At 40.9% G+C, this 27,431-nt stretch overlaps 1 protein-coding gene across 2 annotated transcripts in view; it reads right to left on the bottom strand.

Annotated features, from left to right (window-relative positions):
• LOC109905288 (follistatin-related protein 5-like) overlaps positions 1–27,431 on the bottom strand; it is a 166,261-nt gene that overhangs the window by 71,387 nt on the left and 67,443 nt on the right. The gene's annotated exons all lie outside the window — the stretch shown is intronic.

A 27,431-nucleotide genomic window follows, 5' to 3' on the forward strand; every position in this document is an offset into this window, starting at 1 on the left:
ACACAGTCGATGACGTGGCACGCAACCATTAGTTGATGCATGCAACATCTAAGCAGTGGAACATGACTAGTATTGTTAGTAGATGAGGAGAGAGGTGTCAAGTGACACAACCAGCATCTGATTTGATTTTAGTTGCTGTTGATGGGCAGGACCCGCAGGAGATATGTTTGTAAATTAATTTGATCAAGCTATGTTGCCTATTGATTCCTTCTTGATGGGCCAGCGTCGTCAGGGTTTGGCCGGGGTAGGCCGTCATTGTAAAAAAAAAAATGTGTTCTTGCCTAGTTAAATAAATAAGGATGACTCGTTTCAACTGGGCACAAAATATTCTGAAACACAACCAAAACAAACAGAAAATGCATCCGCAAAATGTGTAGAGTCACTAGCTTGACGCTGTCATTGTGTGTATGGGACCAAATACTTCACTTTTTACTAAATGAATACACGGAAGTGAATTTGTCCCAATACTTTTGGTCCCCTAAGATGGGGCGGGGGGGGGGGGGGGTCAATGTACAAAAAGTGCTGTAATTTCTAAACGGTTCACCCGATATGGATGAAAATACAGTCTGCACTTTAACCGCATAGTCATTGTATTATTTCAAATCCAAAGTGCTGGAGTACAGAGGCAAAACAACCAAACATTTGTGCCCCTTCTAAAATAATGGGTACATGACGCCCCTATCTGCAGCATATGAGTCTCTGTTCATGCAGAATATTAAGTTTAACACTCTCATAACTTGTAGTGTTGTGTGGGTTGGCAATGATGGAAGTTGTGAGCGAATTCATTATCAAACACCAACAGTAAGAGAAAATATGATGATTTGTGTTTGCAATCCACCACCAAAAAGCAGACATCAAAAGAGTCAACTGCATGAAATATTCAGTATAGAAGAGTTACGAGCAAAAATAATGACTGGAACTTGTCATTCCAATGTATGACATATTGTAAAACTTATTTTTCTTATATCTAGAGAAGTGTTAGTGACAGTTCTGTGGTGACAGTTCTGTTGGCTGTTGTGAACTACACCTGAGTAGACTTTGCTTCCTCCAGACAGAAATAAAATACTAAAGCAGGACAGAAAGTTTGAGGGAATGTTTCGAGTTGCTTTAGACAGGTGTTCTCGACAGTGGCATAACACAATTAGTGACAGACAGTCGTCTCAAGACAAAGCCTCTCAAGGACTGTGGCATCCCCATCTACAGGGTGGGACTGTGCACCATTTTGCTGCCAAGCGCTGCACATCATGAAATGGCCTCTGTTTTGACAAGCCTTGGTGACAGAAAAGCTGCCTCAGAAATGGCCGAATGAATAAAAGATAAATGGCTGCTAGCCCTAGCCCAGGGGATATGAAGGTCAGTGTTATCAAAAGCCCTGGACACACAGGGACAGACAGACACACACACACACACACACACACACATAAATACACACGCACACACTGCAGGCACGTACTCACACACTCTTACGGACAGACACTCGCACACTCTCTCTCTTTCTTTAAAATACGCACACATACAGGTACACGTACAATTACTGAGCATTCATTCAACAGCCTCGGCAGCCTATTTTCTAAAACAAACTAAAAAAGATATACTTAAGCTGTCAAGTAGGGCGCTTTGAAAAGAATGGCAGCCACTCATAATGCATGCTAGACTAGTATAGTGTCTAGTGCTTCGGCTATGTTGTGAGAAGAGTGCCGTTGTTAACCCCTACCTAAATTCTTTGTGAAACACTCAAACGGCTTGGTGAGTGCATCTCTTCAAGACAGTGTGTTCCGAATGGCTGGGAATCCGTCTCGAATGGAAACAACCCCTACATTCAACCAACTTGAACAACACCTGCCAGAATCCGAATTGTTCATGTTTGCTACAACCACAAGCAAACATGACGAGGGTCGAAATACTGGATGAAGTCAATTTCAACCAAGGCTTTCTGAAACATCTCTTCGGCGATGCATTCGGGAACTGCAAAAAAAAGACTCCTGGTGAGACTTCTGTCCCCCTGGAGTGCCTCTGTATAATGCAAACTCTGGCAACATTGTTCATGTCGGAAACGTAGGACCACTCCTCGAGGCCCGAGAGACTCCATGTAAAAGCCGTCGCCATGGCTGACTGAAGCTTCTGATGGGGATTTTTTTTCTTCCACCGCCGCCACGGACTCCCATTCAGACATTGTTTTAAAAAAAAAAGAATATTCTGGTCACGTCAGTCGGGTGTGACGCTAAGTGGCTCGCTAAGCACGAAAGACCCGTTGCGTGTTATTAATTGTAATGGACTGGTGAAATAATTTGCAGGTCAGCTCCCCATTCGAGGATGAGAATATATGGGCAAGCAGACGCACGCATATTGGCCAGAAGGGGTTGAAGGATACGACTTGGATCCATCACGAGAGCCCCACGCCACAGAGGTATTACTGTTGACAGCAGAGTAGAATATAGCAATCAAACAGAGTAATTGTTCACAACACTCGTGGTCCTAATGCTGAATCATGGAATCATGCCTTGTGCAATGGCTTTGCTGCATGTGCAAATCTGAAGGAATTCATTCGTCTTTGTTCTGTCAAGTCATTCTTGTTTTTCATTCCCGCAATGACAGATAAAAAGAGGGTCCCAGTGAAAACGATAAGATGGGGAAGAGACGCAATGTCATTTTTATCTGCGAGTGGTTAAGATCAATCAATTCAAATTAAATCCTTTTTAAACTAATGCTGTACAGCTCTCTGGAGAATATATGATAGATGATCATTTGACGGTCCATTCACGGCTTTAGTCTCTTGCTTATTTGATTTGAAACTAATACGTTTATTCATGTTATTCCAATTGACATGTTTGAGTTGTCAATACATCAATTATACTGAACAAAAATATAAATGTAATATGCAACAATTTCAAATATTTTACTGAGTTACAGTTCATAGATGGAAATCAGTCAATTGAAATAAAGTCATTGGGCCCTAATCTTTGAATTTCACATGAATGGGCAGGGACTTAGCCATGGGTGGGTCTGGGAGGGCATAAGTCCACCCACTGGGGAGCCAGGCCCAGCCAATTAGAATGAGTTTTTCCACACAAAGTTCTTTATTAGAGACAGAAACCTGCCTTACACCCCCCCTGATTCTAGAGCAGCACTTCTACTCTAGGATGTGTTATGAATATGGGCCCTGGTCCTCTAGGTCCGTCGTGTACGTTGGTTTTCATCCTTTGCCTTTAAGACACTGTATTATACACGGGTAACCAAATGTGTGAAACCTATGTCTAAATTAGAAACATAAACAGATCAAGCTAGAGGGACATAAAAGTCAGCAGTACTATGGCCCTTGAGGATTGAGCCTTTGTAGCCTTGAATCCAAACTGACATGATCCTTTTTACCATTGTTTTGGAGAATATCACTTTAAATTCTAGCCAAGGGGCTTTTGCAACCCTCATATAGATCTATCAGCCATTATTACAAAGCGTAAACAGAATATTATGAATGTAGGGGGAAGAGTTGCAATGAGACAGTTCATTAAGGGTAGATTAAACATCCACTTCACCCCAAACCACAGTTCACTGTTAAAGGGACGGTGAATGCCGCTGAACTCTGTGCCCTGCTCAAAAAGTATTGCTGTTTTATTTATGTAGAGAAAGAGGAAAGAGGCTGCTCAGCGGAATAGCTTGTGTCACATCCCCCCTGTCCCCCGTCCCCGTTTCTCCCCCCATCCGCCAGGTACTGCCTCCGCCCCACCATACATCAAATCACCACAGCGTGACAACTCGGCTACCCAAATCAAAGGTCACTGATTGCTATCTTAAAGACCAACTAGAGGTGTCATTGGTGTAACACCTGACTGGATCCGAAATGGATCTCTGGGCAGTGGGCCGCAAACTCCCCACAGCTGCTCTGCCGAGCCGGGGGACTGTATTACTGCAGCCGTAGCCAGCCCACTACCGATTTGCTGTTTTTCTGAGATGCAAGTCAATGCATTGAATTAGACTCTGTATATTCCTATAGACATTCTACACAGAATTGGACATAGAACATTCTCATTCTAGCAACCTAGCTAGCTATCAGAGTCCAGATCAAATTAAACGATCCATTGCAACCTGTGATTTTGCCAGCTATAACAGCGGTGTAGTTGATACCTCACTGAGCTCCAGGTGAAAAATATTCTTATTCTGTCTGTAGCCCTTCTCTTCGCTCAGTCTCTGTCTGTCTCTGTCTCTTTACCGCCTTACTGCTACCTCCCAGTGTGTATTGGCACCCCCAGTTGCACCTCTAATTTGCTTTTCTCACTCCTGTGAGCTGGGCCCACTGTTCCTCTCCATTCCTTTATCTTCAATCACACACGCACACACACACGCACACGCTCACACGAGCGCACGCTCGTGCACACACACACACATACCCCAACCTTTGAGGAGATCATTATTTGCCAGGAGTCTTGAGTCTACTCATTCTCTAAGAACTAGCTTTAGAGAGCCAGTACCATAGAGATCCTATTAAATTATTGTTAGTACTCTAATTCCTAATTCTATGGCCAATACACTCCCTCCCTAATTAGCTCAACTCAGCTCTTATGCATTTTAGTGTCCCCTCACCTTTTCTTCGCAAAGTGAAAACTGTTCCAATTATGTATCCGCTGCGGGATTCACATTCCATTGGATCTCTATGAAAACATTATGTTTTCATCTGTGCTATTGAAATACATTCACATTCCATCGTTATTCCATGATTTAGAAGACCAAACCCATTTTTATCATAACCCCCATACCAGTGGCTGTCCGTGTTGTTTAAGACAAGGGAGGATATTTTTTTTTTTATCGCTATTACAGCAGATTACATGACTGGCATTCATATTCCATTCACCAAGCTCAATGTAACATGGATAGGTTTAGGCTACTACATGATACCAACATTTTACCTGTACCCATCATGAGGTTGCTACAACCTAGCCTATGAATGAAAGTTTACAACGTAAACTGATCTACGCACAAGTCGAGAGAATTATGAGTAATCAAGGTGACAGACAGGTCATATTCAATACCGTGTTGCGCACTCTTGCCTGCATTCAGCTGATCTACGGTATAATCATTAGACCAACAGTTGCAAACGATTCGTTGTGATTGCTTCTGTTTAAGATATATATATATATATATATATATTTATTGGCACAATGAATACACACACCCATGAACACAAGCAAACACAGTTCACATTCATAGCAGCCACATTCAAACATGTAACGGCGTTCGTCTGTTGAAGGAGAGTCGGACCGAAATGCAGCGTGGTGGTTACTCGTGTCTTTTAATGAAGATATAGCGATACACGAAATAACTTAAATACAAAAACAACAAACGAAACGTGAAAACCTATACAGCCTGTCTGGTGCTAACTAACACAAAGACAGGAACAATCACCCACAAAATACACAGTGAAACCCCGGCTACCTAAATATGGTTCCCAATCAGAGACCACGAGAATCACCTGACTCTGATTGAGAACTGCCTCAGGCAGCCAAGCCTATGCTAGACACACCCCTAATCAGCCACAATCCCAATGCCTACAAAAAACCCAATACGACAACACAATAAGCCCATGTCACACCCTGGCCTGAACAAATAATTAAAGAAAACACAAAATACTAAGACCAAGGCGTGACAAAACAGCTCATTGTATATATAATTACTTCTTGCATCTATCTTATGGACTTCATTGCACAACACATCAGCTGTCTGTGACGAGGCAAAAAAACATTTCCAAGCAAAACCTTCATATCATGACCGCTACCTGCTACAACACAGCCTACATCATTGTCACCATATTAGCTAACGTCAAGTCAACATAGCTACTAGAACTAACACGTAAGTAAACCCACTGGAATCATGTAGTACAGTGTACTGTCAGCAGCGAGCAGTTTAGTAGTTACACCGGTGGGCCCCAGTGGCAATAAATTAAATAAAACTAAAAGCTTACCCTGACTTCCAGTGTTGGATAACCATAGTCAGCTAGCTAACATAGAGTCCTTCTTTGATTGAGCTGGGTGTTTGAGAAGACCAAACTAGCTAGCTGCGTTCTCCTTAATTTTGGAAGAAATACATTTGTTCAAAACTGTTCAACTTCTGAGCCAACTTCTGAGCCTACTGTAGACCATTGCAAAACAGTGTTTTAATCAATTCTTTGGTGACATGTGAATGTATTTAGTATTAGTGTTGTAAAGTACTTAGGTAAATATACTTGAAAGTACTACTTAATAGTTTTTGGGGTATGTGTACTTTACATTACTATTTATATTTTTGACAACTTTTTGTTTTACTTCACTACATTCCAAAATAAATAATGTACTTTTTACTCCATACATTTCCCCTGACACCGAAAAGTACTCGTTACATTTTGAATGCTTAGCAGGACAGGAATTGGTCAAATTCATGCAATTATCAAGAGAACATCCATGGTCATACTCTGGTCTGGCAGACTCACTAAACACACACTTCATTTGTAAATAATGTCTGATTGTTGCAGTGTGCCACTGGCTATACAGTGCATTCAGAAAGTATTCAGTCGCACTTGACTTTTCCCACACTTTTCCCACATTTTGTTACTTCACAGCACTATTCTAAAATGGATTCAATAGTTTTTCCCCCCTCATCAATCTACACACAATACCCCATAATGAAAAAAAAAAAAGCTTGCAAATTTATAGAACATATCAAATTGAAATATCACATTTACATACAGTACCAGTCAAAAGTTTGGACACACCTACTCATTCTAGGGTTGTACTAGTTTCTACATTGTAGAATAATAGTGAAGACATTAAAACTACGAAAAAACACATGGAACCATGTACTAACCTAAAAAGTGTTAAACAAATCTAATATATATTTTATATTTGAGATTCTTCAAAGTAGCCACCCTCTGCATTGAAGACAGCTTTGCTCACTCTTGGCATTCTCTAGTATCAAAATGTGGCAAAAGTAATGGGGTCTGAATACTTTCCGAACGCACAGTACGTAACAAAAACAAGAAAATTACGTTGTTTGGTTTGCTTAATATAATTAATTTATACTTTTACTTTTGTATATTCAAATCAAAAATCAAATCACATTTTATTTGTCACATGCGCCAAATTCAATTCAACCTTACAGTGGAATGCTTACTTACAAGCCCTTAACCAGCAATGCAGTTTAAAGAAAATACCCAAAAAAGTAAGAGATAAGAATTACAAATAATTAAAGAGCAGCAGTAAATAACAATAGCGGGGCTATTTACAGGGGGTATCGGCCAGAGTCAATTTGCAGGGGGCACCGGTGTCGAGGTAATTGAGGTAATATGCAATGCAAAAAGTCTGGGTAGTCATTTGATTAGATGTTCAGGAGTCTTATGGCTTGGGGGTAGAAGCTGTTTAGAAACCTCTTGGACATAGACTTGGTGCTCCGGTACCACTTGCCGTGTGGTAGCAGAGAGAACAGTCTATGACTAGGACGGCTGGAGTCTTTGACAATTTTTAAGGCCTTCCTCTGACACCGCCTCATATAAAGGTGCTGGATGACAGGAAGCTTGGCCCAATGATGGACTGGGCCGTACACACTATCCTCTGTAGTGACTTGCGGAGGCTGAGCAGTTGCCATACCAGGCAGTGATGCAACCCATCACGATGCTCTCAATGGTGCAGCTGTAAAAACCTTTGAGGATCTGAGGACCCATGCCAAATCTTTTCAGTCTCCTGAGGGGGAATAGGTAGTGTCGTACCCTCTTCACGACTAGTGGTGTGCTTGGACAATGTTAGTTTGTTGGTGATGTGGATGCCATGGTACTTCAAGCTCTCAACCTGCTCCACTGCAGCCCCGTCGGAGAGAATGGGGGCATGTCGATCCTCCTTTTCCTGTAGTCCACAATCATCTCCTTTGTCATGACCACGTTGAGGGAGAGGTTGTTATCCTTGCACCACATGGCCAGGTCTCGGACCTCCCTATAGGCTGTCTCATCGTTGTCGGTGATCAGGCTTACCACTGTTGTGTTATCTGCAAACTTAATGATAGTGTTGGAGTTGTGCCTGGCCGTGCAGTCATGAGTGAACCGGGAGTACAGGAGGGGACTGAGCACCCACCCCTGAAGGGCTTGGTGGATTGTTATCTACCCTTACCACCTGGGGGGTAAGGGTAGGTCTGTCAGGATATCCAGGATCCAGTTGCAGAGGGAGGTGTTTAGTCCCAGGGTCCTTAGCTAGTAATGAGCTTTGAGGGCACTGAGCAGTAGCCAATGAATAACAATCTCACATAGGTGTTCCTTTTGTCCAGGTGTGAAAGGGCAGTGTGGAGTGCAATAGAGATTGCATCATTTGTGGATCTGTTGGGGCGGTATGCAAATTGGAGTGGGTCTAGGGTTTCTGGGATAATGGTGTTGATGTGAGCCAATGACCAGCCTTTCAAAGAATTTCATGGCTACAGACATGAGTGCTATGGGTCGGTAGTCATTTAGGCAGGTTACCTTGGGCACAGGGACTATGGTGGTCTGCTTGAAACATGTTGGTATTACAGACTCAGACAGGGAGAGGTTGAAAATGTCAGTGAAGACACTTGCCAGTTGGTCAGCACATGCTCGGAGTACACGTCCTGGTAATCTGTCTAGCCATGCGGCCTTGTGAATGTTGACCTGTTTAAAGGTCTTACTCACATCGGCTGCGGAGAGCGTGATCACACAATCGCCTGGAACAGCTGATTTTCTCATGCATGTTTCAGTGTTACTTGCCTCGAAGCGAGCATACAGTAGAAGTTATTTAGCTCATCTGGTAGGCTCGTGTCACTGGGCAGCTATCAGCTGTGCTTCCCTTTGTAGTCTGTAATAGTTTTCAAGCCCTGCCACATCCGACGAGCATCGGAGCCTAGCGGGATTTCTTATAAGCTTCCGGGTTAGAGTCCAGCTCCTTGAAAGCGGAAGCTCTACCCTTTAGCTCAGTGCGAATGTTGTCTATAATCCATAGCTTATGGTTGGGGTATGTACGTACAGTCACTGTGGGGATGACATCATCGATACACTTATTGATGAATCCAGTGACGGATGTGGTGTACTCCTCCATGCCATCGGAAGAATCCCGGAATATATTCCAGTCTGTGATAGCAAAACAGTCCTGTAGTTTAGCATCTGCTTCATCTGACCACTTTTTTCAGAGTCACTGGTGCCTTCTGCTTTCATTTTTGCTTGTAAGCAGGAATCAGGAGGACAGAATTATGGTCAGATTTGCCAAATGGAGGGTGAGGGAGAGGTTTGTACGCGTTTCTGTGTGTGGAGTAAACATGGTCTAGAGTTTTTTTTCTCTCTGGTTGCACATTTAACATGCTGGTAGAAATGAGGTAAAATAGATTTAAGTTTCCCTGTATTAAAGTCCCCGGCCACTAGGAGCACCGTCTCTGGATGAGCGTTTTCCTGTTTGCTTATGGCAGAATACATCTCATTGAGTGCAGTTTTAGTGCCAGTATCGATCTGTGATGGTATATAGACAGCTATGAAAAATACAGATGAAAACTCTCTAGGCAGATAGTGTGGTCTACAGCTTATCACCTCAGGTGAGCAAAACCTCGATACTTCCTTAGATATCGTGCACCAGCTGTTGTTTACAAATATTCATAGGCTCCCGCCCCGTGTCTTACCAGAGTTTGCTGTTCTATCCTGACGATAAAGTGTATAACCCGCCAGCTGTATGTTATTAATGTCATCGTTCAGCCAAAACTTGGTAAAACATAAGATATTACAGTTTTTAATGTCCCGTTGGTAGGGCATACTGTGCGTGCTTTCAGTTTGTCCCATTTCTTTTCCAGCAATTGAAAATTAGCTAACAGTATGGATGGCAAAGGCAGATTAGCCACTCATCACCTAATCCTCACAAGGCACAAAGTATTTGAGCAATTATATTTCATTTTATATTTAAGTATATTAAACCAAATACTTATACTCAAGTAGTATTTTACTGGGTGATTTTCACTTTAAGTACGACAATTGTACGACAATTGGATACTTTTTCCACCACTGTTCACTATAGTTTTATCTAAAAAGGTAAAAAAGAAAAAAAATAGTATTTTATTAGAATCCCCATTAGCTGTTGCAAAAGCAGCAGCTACTCTTCCTGGGGTCCACACAAAACATGAAACATAATACAGAATGACATAATACAGAACATCATTAGACAAGAACAGCTCAAGGACAGAACTACATTCATTCATTTTTCACTATTTAGATTTTTTATAAATTCCCTGAGGAGGATGATCCTCCCTTTCCTCCTCTGAGGAGCCTCCACTGCCCCATACTCCATGGACAGCATGTTTCAACATTGCCATCTCTGCATTGATCCACTCAAATTATTTATCAAACACACATACAACAAGCCCAGCAAAGGAAGTAGGGATTCCTTCCTTTAGATCTGCCAGTCTTAACTAGTTCAGAACGCCAAGTGCTGCCTCGTGGCTGCTGTAGCTCTCTAGGCAGTGTGTGTTTGAGAGGGCAGAGAGTGTGGTGTTGTGTATGATTCCGTTTACAGGCACAGGCTGATCCCCCTGTTGTTCATTAGGTACAGCTAAACTCCTTTGGTGGGGAGGTTTGTTGACATGATGGAGGACAACCAACCTCAAGGCTCAGGAAGAAGATCTAGAGCTATAACACAGTTATCCTACAGATCAAATCAGCACCAGAGGACCATATCTATATACGGACTACTGGAAAGATGGTAGGTGGGATAACCCTAATTGAAAGCCTATCCAAGACTACAACTCTGTGGATCAGCCAAGACCCCCCCCCCCCCACCCCCCAAAAAAATCACCTCGCAAATGTATTCTACAGTGACTGGTGAAATTAAGTTATTTAACTGTGCAACTGTCAGGGAACACCCAGACCACAGAAACTCTTGCACAGATTTTCTGATAACCAGACAAATACCAGGGTTCTTACACACTGTACAATCTTTATTTTTCAAACACAAATGTGATGTGAACATAGCCTCTCTGTCCTCTGATGGCTCACAGTACACATTGGATTACAGCTCCTATGAAGAGATCTTCTATGAGGCTACTATCAATCCCCAATAGGGTCACAGACAGGGCACAGTACAGTACAGCACACCAACCACCATATCACCTTTTGAACCCAACCAGGGAACTACAGACATGAGTCAAATAAAGATTATACAGTACTCTCTTGTGGCTCCGTATTGATCGAGATGAAGGCTATCAAAGGTTACAAATATCAGTTCCCCTGGGAATTGTGAGTTTATAACAGTGACTCAAAAGTGGTGTTAAATACTGTGAAGAGAATATCAGTATGAATGAATATGTTTGAAACAGTTCCAATTCATCAATATTCAAAGTCCAAGTTCATTGCGGTACATCCCTGTTCACCTTGGACATCACCCTCTCGAGGGCTTTAAGAGTATACACACGTAACACATTGGCTTGGGGCTTATGGGTCAGCCAATATTTATTCTGTGTCCAAAATGTGCATTGCTCTTACTGATGGTTTGTGTGAAATCTGACTGGCCTTGATATATGATGTAATCTGCGGTATTGGCAGTCCGCTCAGTCATTTTCGCACAGACAGTCTTGGCGGGCCCTCATTCAAACTGATAGAGGACTCAGGGTGGGGTTGGGGGGGGGGGGAATCTTCGACCAAAGTCTCATAGGAGAGGCCCTTAGGTACAGATCCAGGATAAGATGGTATTTGATCCTGATTATTCGATATTTAAAAGGGATCTTCAACTTTTCTTTTTCTTTCCTCAATGTTGATTTTCTTATTGAGGGCGATTACAGTGGCAAATCAAAGGGCTTGTGCTGCGCTCTATACGATATCGATCAGAGTTTCTTTTACAGTGCCTTGAGATAAATGTCCTGGTAGAGGAAGTAGCCAGTGGCCACAAATTAAATGCATTTCTCTGTGTCATCAAGCTTGGGGGTAGATGTACTGTACATAGTTTGAGGTTCGTGTTTTTATACTACGACACACTTCCGCAGAATAAAACGCTCTAACTCCACTCAGACACACCATTCTGTCTCTCTCTTTCCTTTTCTCCCTCTCTCACTCAACTCAAGACACAGCTTCAAGCAATCTTGGCAGCAATTGTTTGGTTTATTTCTCCAAATTGTTCAGTGAGGATAAAATCAAGAAAATGAGGGGGAGGGGGATAGAGGAAGAGAGAAGCAGAGAACTGGAAACTATTTTTGCAATTGAAGCTGATAAATTCGTGAGAATTACCTCAGGTATTTCAAAGGAAATGTGTTAAGATGGATAGCTCTGCAGGTATTCTCACCACGGACAAATAAAAAGGACATTTGGACAATTGTGTTTGTTCCTAGTTTGGCAAAGCAATGTCATTTTGTACCAAAAGTATATTTATCAAAAGTACCAATGGTACAGTGCAGCAAACTCTCTCCAGAAGTTCAGTGAGGATCTCTGAATGATCCAATGTTGACCTAAATGACTAATGATGATAAATACAATCAAGTCTCCGTATGAATGCACCTGCACTGTGATAGTCTCAGAGGTCCGTTAAAAGCGCTGAGAGCATCATGAAGAACAAGGAACACACCAGGCAGGTCCGAGATACTGTTGTGAAGAAGTTTAAAGTCGGATTTGGATACAAAAAGATTTCCCAAGCTTTAAACATCCCAAGGAGCACTGTGCAAGCGATAATATTGAAATGGAAGGAGTATCAGACCACTGCAAATCTACCAAGACCTGGCCGTCCCTCTAAACTTTCAGCTCATACAAGGAGAAGACTGATCAGAGATGCAGCCAAGAGGCCCATGATCACTCTGGATGAACTGCAGAGATCTACAGCTGAGGTGGGAGACTCTGTCCATAGGACAACAATCAGTCGTATATTGCACAAATCTGGCCTTTATGGAAGAGTGGCAAGAAGAAAGCCATTTCTTAAAGATATCCATAAAAAGTGTTGTTTAAAGTTTGCCACAAGCCACCTGGGAGACACACCAAACATGTGGAAGAAGGTGCTCTGGTCAGATGAAACCATGGCGTAAAAGCAACACAGCTCATCACCCTGAACACACCATCCCCACTGTCAAACATGGTGGTGGCAGCATCAGGGTTTGGGCCTGCTTTTCTTCAGCAGGGACAGGGAAGATGGTTCAAATTGATGGGAAGATGGATGGAGCCAAATACAGGACCATTCTGGAAGAAAACCTGATGGAGTCTGCAAAAGACCTGAGACTAGGACGGAGATTTGTCTTCCAACAAGACAATGATCCAAAACATAAAGCAAAATCTACAATGGAATGGTTCAAAAATAAACATATCCAGGTGTTAGAATGGCCAAGTCAATGTCCAGACCTGAATCCAATCGAGAATCTGTGGAAAGAACTGAAAACTGCTGTTCACAAATGCTCTCCATCCAACCTCACTGAGCTCGAGCTGTTTTGCAAGGAGGAATGGGAAAAAAGTATCACGATGTGCAAAACTGAGAGACATACCCCAAGCGACTTACAGCTGTAATCGCAGCAAAAGGTGGCGCTACAAATGATTAACTTAAGGGGGCTGAATAATTTTGCACAGACAATTTTTCTGTTTTTGATTTGTTAAAAGAGTTTGAAATATCCAATAAATGTCGTTCCACTTCATGATTGTGTCCCACTTGTTGTTGATTCTTCACAAAAAAATACAGTTTTATATCTTTATGTTTGAAGCCTGAAATGTGGCAAAAGGTCGCAAAGTTCAAGGGGGCCGAATACTTTCGCAAGGCACTGTACTTACTGTACAGTAGCCCTTCATTCTCTAGTCAATTACCACATACATACAGCAAAGCATAAATGAAATGAATACCCTTCGTTGCCTTTCAAAATTATTCATAAAAAATCACCTGTTTCAGCATTTTTTTGTGAACATCAAATAATGACATTTCCATTCTGTCAACATATTATTCTGCACATCAGAGGGCCACAGCATCAATAGAAGTCTGAATGGCAAATTTGTCATATTATTGTTTTGTGTCTGCCCTCCAACTTTCTGCACGCATGTTTGATGGAATAATTGCCCATTTTAGGTACAAAATGAACATGAAAAGAATCAGGGCTGGCTTTGATGCTTAGCCTGCAGTAAATACACGCACCAATCAAAGACAATGGTTATTTGTTTGTCTTAGAGTGAAACCAGCGGGGCTTCTGTCATGTTTCACTTCGCACGTACAATAAGCAGCATTGACACACGGGTGTATATGCAGCCCAAGCTTTTAATGTGCATTTACAATTGATGTGACGTGCTTCTGTGAGGTGGTTCCTAGACGTGGGAGAGCGGCCTAGCCTGGTTAGATGGCCTGCTGGAGAGCATAAATGGAAGGAGATAGACGGTGCGTAAACAAGGCCAGAACCTCTGAAGTGAAATGTTCATCATTATTGCTTTTCATCTCACACGGAATGCACTGAATCATCTGACTGTGTGCTTTATGATTTTATTTGGCCCTGTGATGTGTTGATTGAGTCCTCGCACCTCGATGTGTGGATGTGTAGAGTTCTGAATAGCTAGGGGTAAAAAAAAAAAATCCCAACCTCAATCTAGCAATATGTTTCATCACAATGGGAATACAACTGTGATTGCCCTGTGGTTAAAGTGGTGAACGTGTGGGTACCCTCTGATGCAGCGGTCCTCTGAAATACCCACTTCAAGACTTCTGGATGAACAGTAGAGCTTGGGTAGCACTGTACCTAACATCTTAGTTAAGGACTTTAAGCATTGCTATAAAATATTTGAGTGCTTTTCAAATTCTCAAACTCTCCCAGTCCAATATCCATTCAATTCAATTCAACACAACAACACAACAATGAGACCACCAGCTGTTCAAGACAAATCTGTTATCACTCTCTCCATAGCCGATGTAAGACCTTGAACCTCACTAGGGTAAGGGGCAGCATTCGGAATTTTGGATGAAAAGCGTGCCCAAAGTAAACTGCCTGCTACTCAGGTCCAGAAGCTACAATATATATGTAATTGGTAGAGGTGGATATAACTGTTTCCAGAACTGTTAGAATGATGTCTGCGAGTATAACAGAACTGATATGGCAGGCGGAAACCTGAGGAAAATCCATCCAGGAAATGCTATTATTTTGAAATGCCTGTTTTTCCATTGAAAGCCTATCCACCATACAAAGACTTATGACCCAGTTCACGATCCCTATGGGTTCCACTACATGTGGCCAGTCTTTAGACATTGGTTCAGGCTTTTACTCTGAACAATGAGGGAGAAACACCACTTTCAATGAGAGGACAGTGGAAATTGCCAGACATGAGTCCAGCGCATGACCGGGAGCGCGCCTTTCTTGTTTCTCCTTTTCTATTGACTAAGCTATTGTCCGGTTGAAATATAATTGATTATTGATGACAAACACAACCTGAGGATTGATTTTAAACATTGTTTGAGATGTTTCTACAAACTCTTATGTTTTTATTTTTATTTTTCGTCTGTCTGTTGTGACCACACTTTTTTTCAATGGATTACTGAACAAAACGCACCAACAAAACGGAGGTTTTTGAATATAAAGAGGGACTTTATCGAACAAAATTAACATTTATTGTGTAACATGGAATCTTCGGAGTGCAGCCATATGAGATCATCAAGTTTTATCGCTATTTCTGACATTTGTTACTCCTCTTCTTGGCTGCTAACTGTTTGTAATGATTTGTCTGCTGGTCGCTGTTCTCAGATAATCGCATGGTTTGCTTTCACCGTAAAGCCTTTTTGAAATATGGCACAGTGGTTGGATTAACAAGAAGTTTATCTTTAAACTGGTGTATAACATTTGTATCTTTTATGTATGTTTATTTATGGGAATTTCTGTTTTGTTGAGTTTCACTCTCTGCAATTTCACCGGATGTTGTTTGAGACAGTGGATTACTGAACAAAATGCGAGGTTTTTGGAAATAAAGAGGGACAATATCAAACAAAACGAACATTTATTGGGTAACTGGGAGTCTTGAGTGTAACCATATGAATATCATCAAAGGTAAGTGATTCATTTTATCGCTATTTCTGAATTTTGTTACTCGTCTACTTGGCTGGTTACTGTTTGTAATGATTTGTCTGCTGGGCGCTGTTCTCAGATAAAACGCATGGTTTGCTTTCACCGTAAAGTCTTTTTGAAATCTGACAACGTGGTTGGATTAACAAGAAGTAAATATTTAAGGGCCGAGCACTCCCCCCATTCACATCGACGGGCTATAGTGGAGCGGGTTGAGAGCGTCAATTTCCTCTGTGTCCACATCACTGAGGATCTATCATGGCCCACACACACCGATACAGTCGTGAAGAGGGCACGGCAATGGCTCTTCCCCCTCAGAAGGCTGAAAGGTTTTGGCAAAAAAAGTTATACAGCTGCACCATTGAGAGCATCTTGTCTGGCTGCATAACCACTTGGTATGTCAACTGCTTGGAATCCAACAGCAAAACGATACAGAAGGTAGTGCGTACGGCCCAGTACATCACCGTGGCCGAGCTCCCTGCCATCCAGGATCTCTATACCAGGCGGTTTCAGAGGAAGGCCCTAAAAACTGTCAGACTCCAGCCACCCAAGTCATAGACTGTTCTCTCTGCTATCGCACAGCAAGCGGTACAGATGCGCCAAATCTGGAAGAAACAGGACCCTGAACAACTTTTACCCCCCAAGCCATAAGACTGCTAAATAGCTAGTTAAATGTTTAACCAAATAGCTACCCCGACGACCTGCCTTGACCCTTTGTGCAGTCTTTCTTTTTTTTTACTCATCACAAACGCTGCTGCTACTGTTAATTATAAATCCTGTTGCCTAGTCACTTTATTCCTAGTTATGTGTAGATATCTACCTCAATCACGTCATACCCCTCCACATCAACTTGGTACTGGTACCTTGTGTATATTCCCAAGTTAAAGTTCATCATTGTGTATTTGTTATTACTTTTATTATTATGTGGTATTACTTTTTCTTTCTCTCTGCATTTTTGCGAAGTGACCGTAAGTAAGCATTTCCCTGTTAGTCTCCACCTGTTGTTCACGAAGCATGTCACAAATGAAATTTGATTTGATTTGATTTTAAGTTCAAGTCTTACATAAACCGTTTGTTTGCACAAGTTTAACTACATTCCAAAAGAAAAGGCTGGCAAATAAAATAAAAAACATCCTATGAAACACTCCTCTTCCCCGTTCCTAAATGAAGTTATTATATTGTCTGTGGGTAGGCTACCTTCCAAAGAACATTGCTGAATTTTTTTTCACCTTTTGATGCAACACATGACAGTGAGTTTTTACTTCTAAGAATTGAAGAATATAAAAAGAGGGGATATCGTACTGACTCTGTCAAAGCTGGTAATCTTCTTCCTGGAAGTGTATGGCAAGCATTGGCATGGACTGAGAGGGAAGAGCATGTCTAAGGCCCTTAGCATCGCTTTATGGTTGGGAAAGTGATGGATTGTCGACTCAACCTTACACTCCACTAACATGTCTAGGCCAGAGTAGCGGAGGTGGTTAAATGGATTAAACTCACCGTCACATGATGGCTAACCTTGACTGAGACCTAAAGAGGCATTATCCTAAAGAAACATATTAGCTCCCCAAGCTAATTCCTAGACTTTAACTCAATGGAATAACAGTCTGGAGACATGCGTATGACCCAGGTCCGACACCGACAGGTAGTTGGTCACTCTTTAGTACATGAACGTGACTGCAGAGGACTAGACAAAGAAAAATGAGATCATTTGAATGCAAATTTCTCTTAGCATATACATTTTTGACAAACAGGCCATTCCCTGTCCCCACAGCTATGCAATAAATCTGCAACGTCATCCTACAGCATCTGTCTTTATTTTGCCATAATAAGAAAGGCTGGCTATGCCATCCAGTGATATTCCTATCATTATGCTCTGTTTTTGATCTCAGAAAAAGCCAAATGAAGAGCAATAAAAGACAAGAAAATCTATACTGAACTTGATAGCTCCAACACACAGAATTCCAACACACAGAATATTGATCTTAGAGTCCCAGTAGTAGAAATGGGATCATGTCCCTCGATGTTACCTAGGTTACTATTTAAATCTATTGTCACAGCAAAAAAAGCTTCACTGTTTGGGAAGCTCACCTGAATACTCTTTGTGACTGAATTACATGTACAACTTTTCAACACTACTGATCTTCCTCCTGTTAACAGCAATTCAGAACCTACTAAAAGTCCCATGTCTGGTCTTCCATTACTCACTGCATAAATTCCCTCATAGATTTTCCTGTGACTTTGCTGAAACATACTAAATGATCAGATCATGAACTGTACATCAGAGAGTGACTAAAAGTGATTGATTTCATTGCTGATAAACCTTGGGTGTAAATGTCCCCTTTTGTAAAAATTCTGACGACCTCGGTACTATTTGTATTTTACAAATCATGACATAGCTTCATTCTAAGTTCATCTAAACTAATATGGCACAGTGATTACTGACTGACTTTCCTTCAATCCCAGGCCTTTCAGAACCGAAATGCACTGCACAAATATAATACCCCCAAGACATGCTTAGCTCTCACTATTACAATAACAAGGGAGGTTAGTATTTTTTGGGGGGGTATGATATTTGTACGTAACTTTCTCAATCATCATCATTCAGAATTCGTTAGGGATTATCTATTATCATGGCAGCATTCACATTAATGTATACTGAACAAAACTATAAACACAACAATTTCTAGGAATTTAATGAGTTGCAGTTCATATGAGCAAATCAGTCAATTGAAATACATTTATATAGATATGCATCTTATATTTATTTATTTGTATTTATCCTTTATTTACCTGTTAGTCACAGATACCTTAAAACTTCTTACGGCTAGGCACCCCTCGACAACATTCCACTGAAAAGGCAGCGAACGAAATTCAAAAATATTTTTTGAAATATGTCACTTTCATACATTAACAAGTCCAATACAGCAAATGAAAGATAAACTTCTTGTTCATCTACTCATCATGTCTGATTTCAAAAAGGCTTTACAGCGAAAGCACAACATATGATTATGTTAAGTCAGAGCCAAGTCACAAAAACACACACAGCCATTTTTCCAGCCAAAGAAGAGTCGCAAAAAGCAGAAATATAGATAAAATGAATCACTAACCTTTGATGATCTTCATCAGATGGCACTTATAGGACATCATGTTACACAATACATGTATATTTTGTTCGATAAAGTGCATATTTATATCCAAAAATCTCAGTTTACATTGGCGCGTTATGTTCAGTAATGTTTTGCTTCCAAAACATCCAGTGATTTTGCAGAGAGCCACATCAATTTACAGAAATACTCATAATAAACAATGATAAAAGATACAACTGTTATTCACAGAATTAAAGATATACTTCTCCTTAATGCAACCGCTGTGTCATATTTTTTAAAACTTTACGGGAAAAGCAAACCATGCAATAATCTGAGTACAGTGCTCAGAGACCAAAACAAGCCAAACAGATATCCGCCATGTTGAAGTCAACAGAAGTCATAAATAGCATTATAAGTATTCACTTACCTTTGATGATCTTCATCAGAATGCACTGCCAGGAATCCCAGTTACACAATAAATGTTTCATTTGTTTCGATAAAGTTAATCTTTATGTCCAAATACCTCCTTTTTGTCCGCACATTCAGCCCAGTAATCCAAATTCATGATGCACGAGCAGACGAAAAGTCTAAAAGTTCCGTTACAGTCCGTAGAAACATGTCAAACGATGTATAGAATCAATCTTTAGGATGTTTTTAACATAAATCTTCAATAATGTTCCAACCGGAGAATTCCTTTGTCTTCAGAAATGCAATTGAACTCAAGCTAACTCTCACGTGAACGCGCGTCACGAGTTCATGGCATTCTGAAATGCATGCTTCACAGTAGAAGCATCAAACAAGGTTCTAAAGACTGTTGACATCTCATGGAAGCATTAGGAAGTGCAATTTGACCCCATAGACACTGTGTATTTGATAGGCCAAGAGTTGAAAAACTACAAACCTCAGATTTCCCACTTCCTGGTTGGATTTTTCTCAGGTTTTCGCCTGTCATATGAGTTCTGTTATACTCACAGACATCATTCAAACAGTTTTAGAAACTTCAGAGTGTTTTCTATCCAAATATACCAATAACATTAAAACCTCTGGCAACAGCTCTGGTTGACATTCCTGCAGTCAGCAAGCCAATTGCATGCTCCCTCAAAACTTGAGTCATCTGTGACATTGTTTTGTGTGACAAAACGGCACATTTTAGAGGGACCTTTTATTGTCCCCAGGACAAGGTTCACCTGTGCAATGATCATGCTGTTTAATCAGCTTCTTGATATGCCACATCTGTCAGGTGGATGGATTATCTTGGCAAAGGAGACATCCTCATTAACATGGATGTAAAGAAATCGAGAAATAAGCTTTTTGTGTGTATGGAACATATCTGGAACATTTTCTGTTATTTCAGCTCATGAAACATGGGACCAACACGTTATATGTTGCGTTTATATTTTTGTTCGGTTCTTATTTACAGTAAAAGTGACTCCCGAAATTACACAATACATTATTTACCATTCATTTCTATTGGACACAAAATGATCTGAAACACAACCCAAAAAAAACAGCCAATGCATCTAACACATTTGTAGTCACAAGCTTGATGTATTCATTGCGTGTATTTGTTGCATGTGTTCATTGCGTGGTCCCGAGTGGCTCAGTTGGTAGAGCATGGCACTTACAACGCCAGGGTTGTGGGTTTGAAAATGTATGCACTCATTACTTACTTTAAGTCGCTCTGGATAAGAGTGTCTGTTAAAATGAATATGGGAGCAAATAGTTTACTTTTTAATAACAATACAGTATAAGTGGCACCCGAGTGGCACAGCGGTCTAAGGCACTGCATGACAGTGCTAGAGGCGTCACTACAGACCCTGGTTCGATCCCGGTAGGTATCACATCCGGCCGTGATCGGGAGTCCCATAGGGCTGTGCACAATTTGTCCAGGTTAGGTGAGGGTTTGGCCGGGGTAGGCCGTCCTTGTAAAAAAAAGACGATGTTCTTAACTGACTTGCCTAGTAAAATAAAGGTTAAATAAATAAAGGTTAAAGATGTGAATTTGTCCCAATACTTTTGGCTCCTAAAATGGGGGGACTACATTTCTAAACGGTCCACCTGTTATGGATGAAAATACTCTAAAGCTGAGTACAGGGCCAAAGCAGTAAAAAAAATGTGTCACTGTCCCAATACTCACTGCATTTCTTAATAATTTTAAGACCAAAAGCAAGCAAACATTTTCATTTTCCATTTGTGTGAGGTTTTGTTTCAAATGCAGGGTTGACTGGCAGCAGACATTTTTGAAGCAGAATTTGAGTAACACCATCATACAGAAATACTTGTGCTGTATGATTTCAAGGCAAGAGGGTACTTTAGCATCTCTATCTTTTCTCAAATGTGCCTGTGTGTGCTGTTCTTAGTTACACATGCACCAAACTGATCCTGCATCATTCATTTGATATACAGCAGATGAGCCTCATAATCTGTCTGGATTTGAGCCGGAATGTTTAACCTCGACTACTTGGAGTGTTAGTGCTCTTTAGCATTGAACTGTTAGCTACTTTTAAACACTGGAGCGCAACCACACAAACATTTAAAAATGGAGTATTGAGATACATATACATACTGTAGGTAAATTGCATCAAAACTGGCATGCAGACAGACCCTGGGGGTTGATTTACACCCATAGCCTTTGAAAACGTAATGATACACAGGTCAGGATTTAATGAGGAGCCTTTCTGCCGGTGACAATGCAGGTTTATGGGGTTGGGGGGGGGGGGGGGGCTGACACACCCAGTGTCTCACGTGGAGGTCGCTGCATCCGTGCCAAGCCTAGTCATTAAAAAAAGAAAGCGCGCACAGGGCTTCTGAGGTCTTACTTCTGAGGTTTTAGGCAGGCAAATCCCACTGTCGTCTCACTAGAATTGAAAAGCACAGACAGAGACCTCATTTAGATAGAAGGTCTCCTGGGAAAAGATGCCATGATGGCTTCATAAACATGTTTTTCTGACGTACGGCAGGCCACCAGGGAACCATCCACAGGGAAGGGTTTTGTTGTGAGGCACACTGTGAAGGCCATCGGAACACTGTAGATTGTGGTTGACAAAATATGTTCTTTTTCCGCGTATTCGCTGATTATAAATTAAGATGCTGCCTGTTTTGTAAAGGTAATCTATCGTTCACTGTACATAGGAAATCACGATGTGTCTCTTGTATTCATGGACTTTGAATTGTTACATTTAAATGTCTCCCCCAACAACATAAAAATACTTCTTAGAGGAAATCAGTGATCCTCCAAAAGTGGAACAGATGTCTTCTATCGGAAGAATCAAACTTGGTTCCTGAATGAAACATATGGATATTCAAACAAAGATTCAGCACTTGAGATGATGTACTATGATAAAAATAAAAAAAGAAGACTTACTATGTATGATAAATGACTTCCAATATGTTAAAGAGCTCGACGGATAGAGCTTTTTAATTAGTTCAGCAAAACAATTTGTTGAGAGATAGTAACATTTAAAAATAAAAATAAAACATAATTGAGACACTATATTTCCAAAGAGAACTCCATATCGCCACAAACCTAGCAACAGGTAACATTGACAGTTGACTGGATGTTGGCGCAAACTATTCCAAGTGAACTTTTGCCGGAGACTATTTCTATTTCTAAACAACATTTCATTTTGGATTTTGAAGCGAGATGAAACACCGAAACCTTAATTGCTTCCTCTGCATACATATAGTTGACGTGAAATTGTATTTCCTGAATGTAAATAAATGCGGAGAGCACCACGAGTACTAACTCACTGTTAATTTCCCTGGAGGGAAAATCTTATAAAAGAAAGTACTCAATAACAGTGTGAAAACATACACAATTAAGGTGAGACTCTGAAGATGTTGCACATTTCCCCCTATAGACATATGCAAAAGCATTTGATTAATAAAACAACCTTACATGGGCGAGACCAAACAACTTACAGTATTTTGGTTTTATTAAAGTAGTGCATCTTTGTCGCACAGGAACGATGGGACTTTCTCTGCAGTTGCACGTTAATGATTGACTCCATTCCCTAGTCGCATACAAGACATTCATAACCAAATACTCCTTAGGGCATTGTAATTAAGCATCTCTTACCTTAAGGTATCCTAGGCTAATCTTAAACCTTTGTCTTTGTCTTTCTAGGCACACTGAAATCACACGGATATGCTATATCACTACTCAACATCCAAATAGTCAAAAACTAAAGCAATAGGGCTGGTTCTATGATTGAATTCTTGCTCTGGATGAGTGACATCATTGGTTATCACATGAAAACAACAACACAAACTAAACATCTCATCCTACTGGTACATGAATGTGTTTCTGAAGCACAGAGAGCACTTGGCTGGAATGCCAGGACCTCATTGTTAATTGTCTATGGTGGTGTCAATTGTCTGCTGCTGAGATTGCCCTGCTTCCATCCACGAAACTTCCCCCTTGGATTGGACAAGCTTTTGTTCTCCACTCATATTTCAATCAAATCCAATCCCGACTCGGTCTCCGAGCAGCAGAGGAGGGAGGGGAGGGGGGGGGGGGGGGGGGGGGGGGGGGTGGAAGTAGACGGGGGTCATGTGTTATCCAAAGGCCTAATGAGAACCTTCAGTCAACGCATTGGCTGTCATTTTTTATCCTGTCCTTCTTAGGAGATAAGAGCGAGAGAGCGCTGTGCAGATAGAGGCTGTCCATTTCCACATGTACTAATTAAGCTGAGACCAACTCAAAAGAGCCCTAGCAGGGTTTTTTTCTTCTCACATTCGAAAACAATCATTGCTGCTAGGCAACCCAAGCCCCTGGTACTAATTGTCCCTCTATCAACTTAATCTGGCATTTGCAACTTCACTTAAGTCTTTTTGAGGCCTGGATGTCTGTTTCTTGTCTTACTGTGACATTAGCATGGCATTAGTGTGAGCCTACTGGGTCTATGGTCTGTGTCTGCCAGACACAACAATAACAATGTCGCAAATATTTTATTTGCGACATCTGTAATGGAAATGGAAGATATATGAGAATTATTTTTATCCGTTCAACATCATTTCTATCCCTTCGACAGGCGTGGATTTTTCTTTCATGCATCAAATGATGATGGAAATGTTTTTTTCTTTCAAATAAATGATGACTGCTGATGATTGCCTACTGCTTGCAAAATGAATTTTTTCAACTATAAAAATAATATTTCTTTGCAGGACAAGGATTATCCTGACTTTCAAGAATGCTTGAATTGTTTCACCTTGCTTTTCTGGTTGGTTTGATGCAAGTTTCACCATCCAATTACTTCAGATCTACAGGAGTGCAAGTATCACCATGGCACGAACCGTGGCGTTGGCACATGAAAATGATTAGAATATGGCAAATATTAGTCAGTTATTGCATTCTATCCTTGCGGGCTTTCGCGGGCTACCTGAGACATGAAACAGATAGGTGGGCAGGCATACAGGCTGTCACCAATTTATTAACGTGCAATTTGCCTAAATGGGTGATGGAAACACTTCAACCACTACTGTTTTATTCAACACTGTAGGTTTCTGTGATGTGATTATGTCCAACTGTTATCGGAACAAGATAGTTAAATGGAAACTCACCCTAGCAGGTAATTGTGGCATCTATTTTTTATTTGTTTAAATTTAAAGCCAACAAAAACAATTACTGGACAAGTTCATTGAAACATAGCTACTGATCTCGTGATTTAAGTACGAAAAAGTTCAATTGGTTAATTTCCTTGCCAACGGTGTAAAGATAGTAGGGGTCATGTTGGATATCAAGGACTACATGCTCTGATTTGGTCGGTCCATACACTCTTCGAAAAAAAGGTGCTATGTAGAACCTAAAAGGATTTTTCAGTTGTCACATTGGAGAACCCTTTGAAGAACCCTTTTTGGTTCCAGGTAAACCCATTTTTGTTCCAGGTAGAACTCTTTGGGGTTCAATGTAGAACCCTTTCCATATAGTAATCAGGTATTATACTTCATTTTATAGAAATGGCTGAACCTGAATTCGTCCCCATTTACATTGACACTACCAAAAGGGATTTTGTTTTATAGTGATATTGAAATGATTGGAAATTTCCGATTACATTAAGGAGTATTAATGCCCATTAACTCAAGGTAAATTGAAATCAGGGACTGCGTGGTCTATAAATATGTGAATGACATGTTTTATAAAATGACATTTAGGCACATTCCATTTCACCACTAATAACCCCCAATCATAACACGTTATAATTATGTCTGGATTCTAGCAGTAAGCCCCACTACACATTTGCCTCAATTATCTATTTCCCACCATTTTAACTGTGACTTTTGTATGCGCTGCAATGAACAAATCCTCTGCAGTCGCTTGCCGCCAAGACCTACGCGGGCACTAATGTGGAAGAAAGACAAATGTTGTAAACATTAGGGCTTTGCCCTATCAGGGAAAATACTAATGGAATAGCGGGAAGTGGCTAGAAGTGCAGTAACACTGCAGTCTATTTCTAGAGAGAAAAACAAAGCTTTTAAGGGGCCATGAATATTTTAAAGAGGAGAGGGCTCTAATAGGACCAACAGGTCTACGAGCAGTGCCTATGCTGCTCACATCGAATAAGAAATTGATTACAAATCAGTCACTGTAAAATACAATTCTGGGCACAGACAAAGAGCGACTGAAAGAAACCATTTTCAGGCCGAGAGCCTTTTTGATTTGGCTCATGTTGATCTTGTATTGATTCCGCCTACGTTGGTCAAATATCACAATCCCACTTATGAATGCTCATTGATTGAGGCTTGATTTTCAGATGGCTAGGATGGAAGGTTGACCAGACAGGACACATGGAGAAGTTGATTAGAGCATCAGACAACCAGGGACAGATCATTGATCCAAATGTCTTTGTCTGATTGGGATGAAAGGGATTGGTACCCTTTGCGTATGCATGCAGACAAGGCCCTACCCTGGCTGAATTTGCCTCAGACTCATGCATGGGAGGAAAGTGGTCATACTTTCATTACGGAGGGTTTTTATAAGCAGTTCTATGATGGGCTCTTTTGTTCCGCAATATATACAACCATCTTTGATTATATTATTCTTCCAATTCCTAACTAATAATTGTGATGGAAAATGGGAAACATGAGTTTTACATTCACTGTATTCCTATTTTCCTGTGTAGCTTGTCATGTGGTTTGACAATTCACTAGCAGCAGTTTGCTTGCACTGGTACCATGCAATTGTGCATCCAGCAAAAGAAAAGGCACATTAAAACTCAGTTTCCCAGAAATCCAGGTAAACCAATGTTTCTCTCACTAATATTATAAGAAATCACATAGCTTTGTCATGTGTTCCAATCATCTCGCCTTCCTCCCAAAGTGTGCACTTGTTTACTTCCCTTCACTGATTTGAAAGGAAATAACTCGTATAAGATGGTGGAAACTCCCACTAGTCCTTGCATCCACCACTCTAATGCTTTTCAATTTGTGTAAAGTAGTGAACAAGTGCACACTTCAGGAAAAACAAAGATATTATTGAGACCCACCCCATGGTCTAAACCCTACATACTCAACTGGTGGACCACGGACCAGATCCGGACCCAGAACGGGGTTAATACTCGGTCGGGCTTCGAGGTCACATGTGTTGGTTTGTTACTAAGCCGATAAATTACAATGTCCATCCGGACCTTTGCCACCTAGGATTATTTTGTGACTGGACCTTCTCAATTAGTACTTGAGTATCCCTGGTCAACACCTATGAAAATCCCATTGTTTACCATACAGGAAAAGTAATTGGTGTCTTTGTACAATCAATGTTCCAGAGCATCTGAAATTCTCTGGGGAAATCAAAGGATTGGTGTGTACAGTATTACCACCTGCTCATGATATAAAAACAAGCAATGCTCTGCATCAACTGAGAAACTAACAGAGATAGCAGGGTACAAGAAGTAGCTACTGTATGTTGTATCGGGTTCATAAATTGAGAGATGGCTCCATCACTGTACGAAACCATTTTTCTAACAACAAAAACATTCTGCGTACGATATGAATTACTGAGAACTGCAGGATCTCTGGTGGCTTCTCCAAAGCTCTAATTTAGACTCTTATAGGAAAAGGTGCTACCAAGAACCTTAAAACCTCTTAAGGATCCGCCCCTTTTCTTCAATTTTTGCCTAAAATGACATACCCAAATCAAACTGCCTGTAACTCAGGCCCTGAAGCAGGGATATGCATTTTCTTGGTACCATTTGAAAGGAAACACTGACGTATTTGGAATTGTGAAAGGAATGCAGGAGAATATAACACAATAGATCTGGTAAAAGACAATACAAAGAGAAAAACAACAGTTCTTTTGTATTTTGTTTGTACCATAATCTTTGAAATGAAAGAGAACGGTCATAATGTATTATTCTAGCCCAG

Source organism: Oncorhynchus kisutch, linkage group LG15, assembly GCF_002021735.2.
Source record: "Oncorhynchus kisutch isolate 150728-3 linkage group LG15, Okis_V2, whole genome shotgun sequence".
Classification (NCBI taxonomy): Eukaryota; Metazoa; Chordata; class Actinopteri; order Salmoniformes; family Salmonidae; genus Oncorhynchus; species Oncorhynchus kisutch.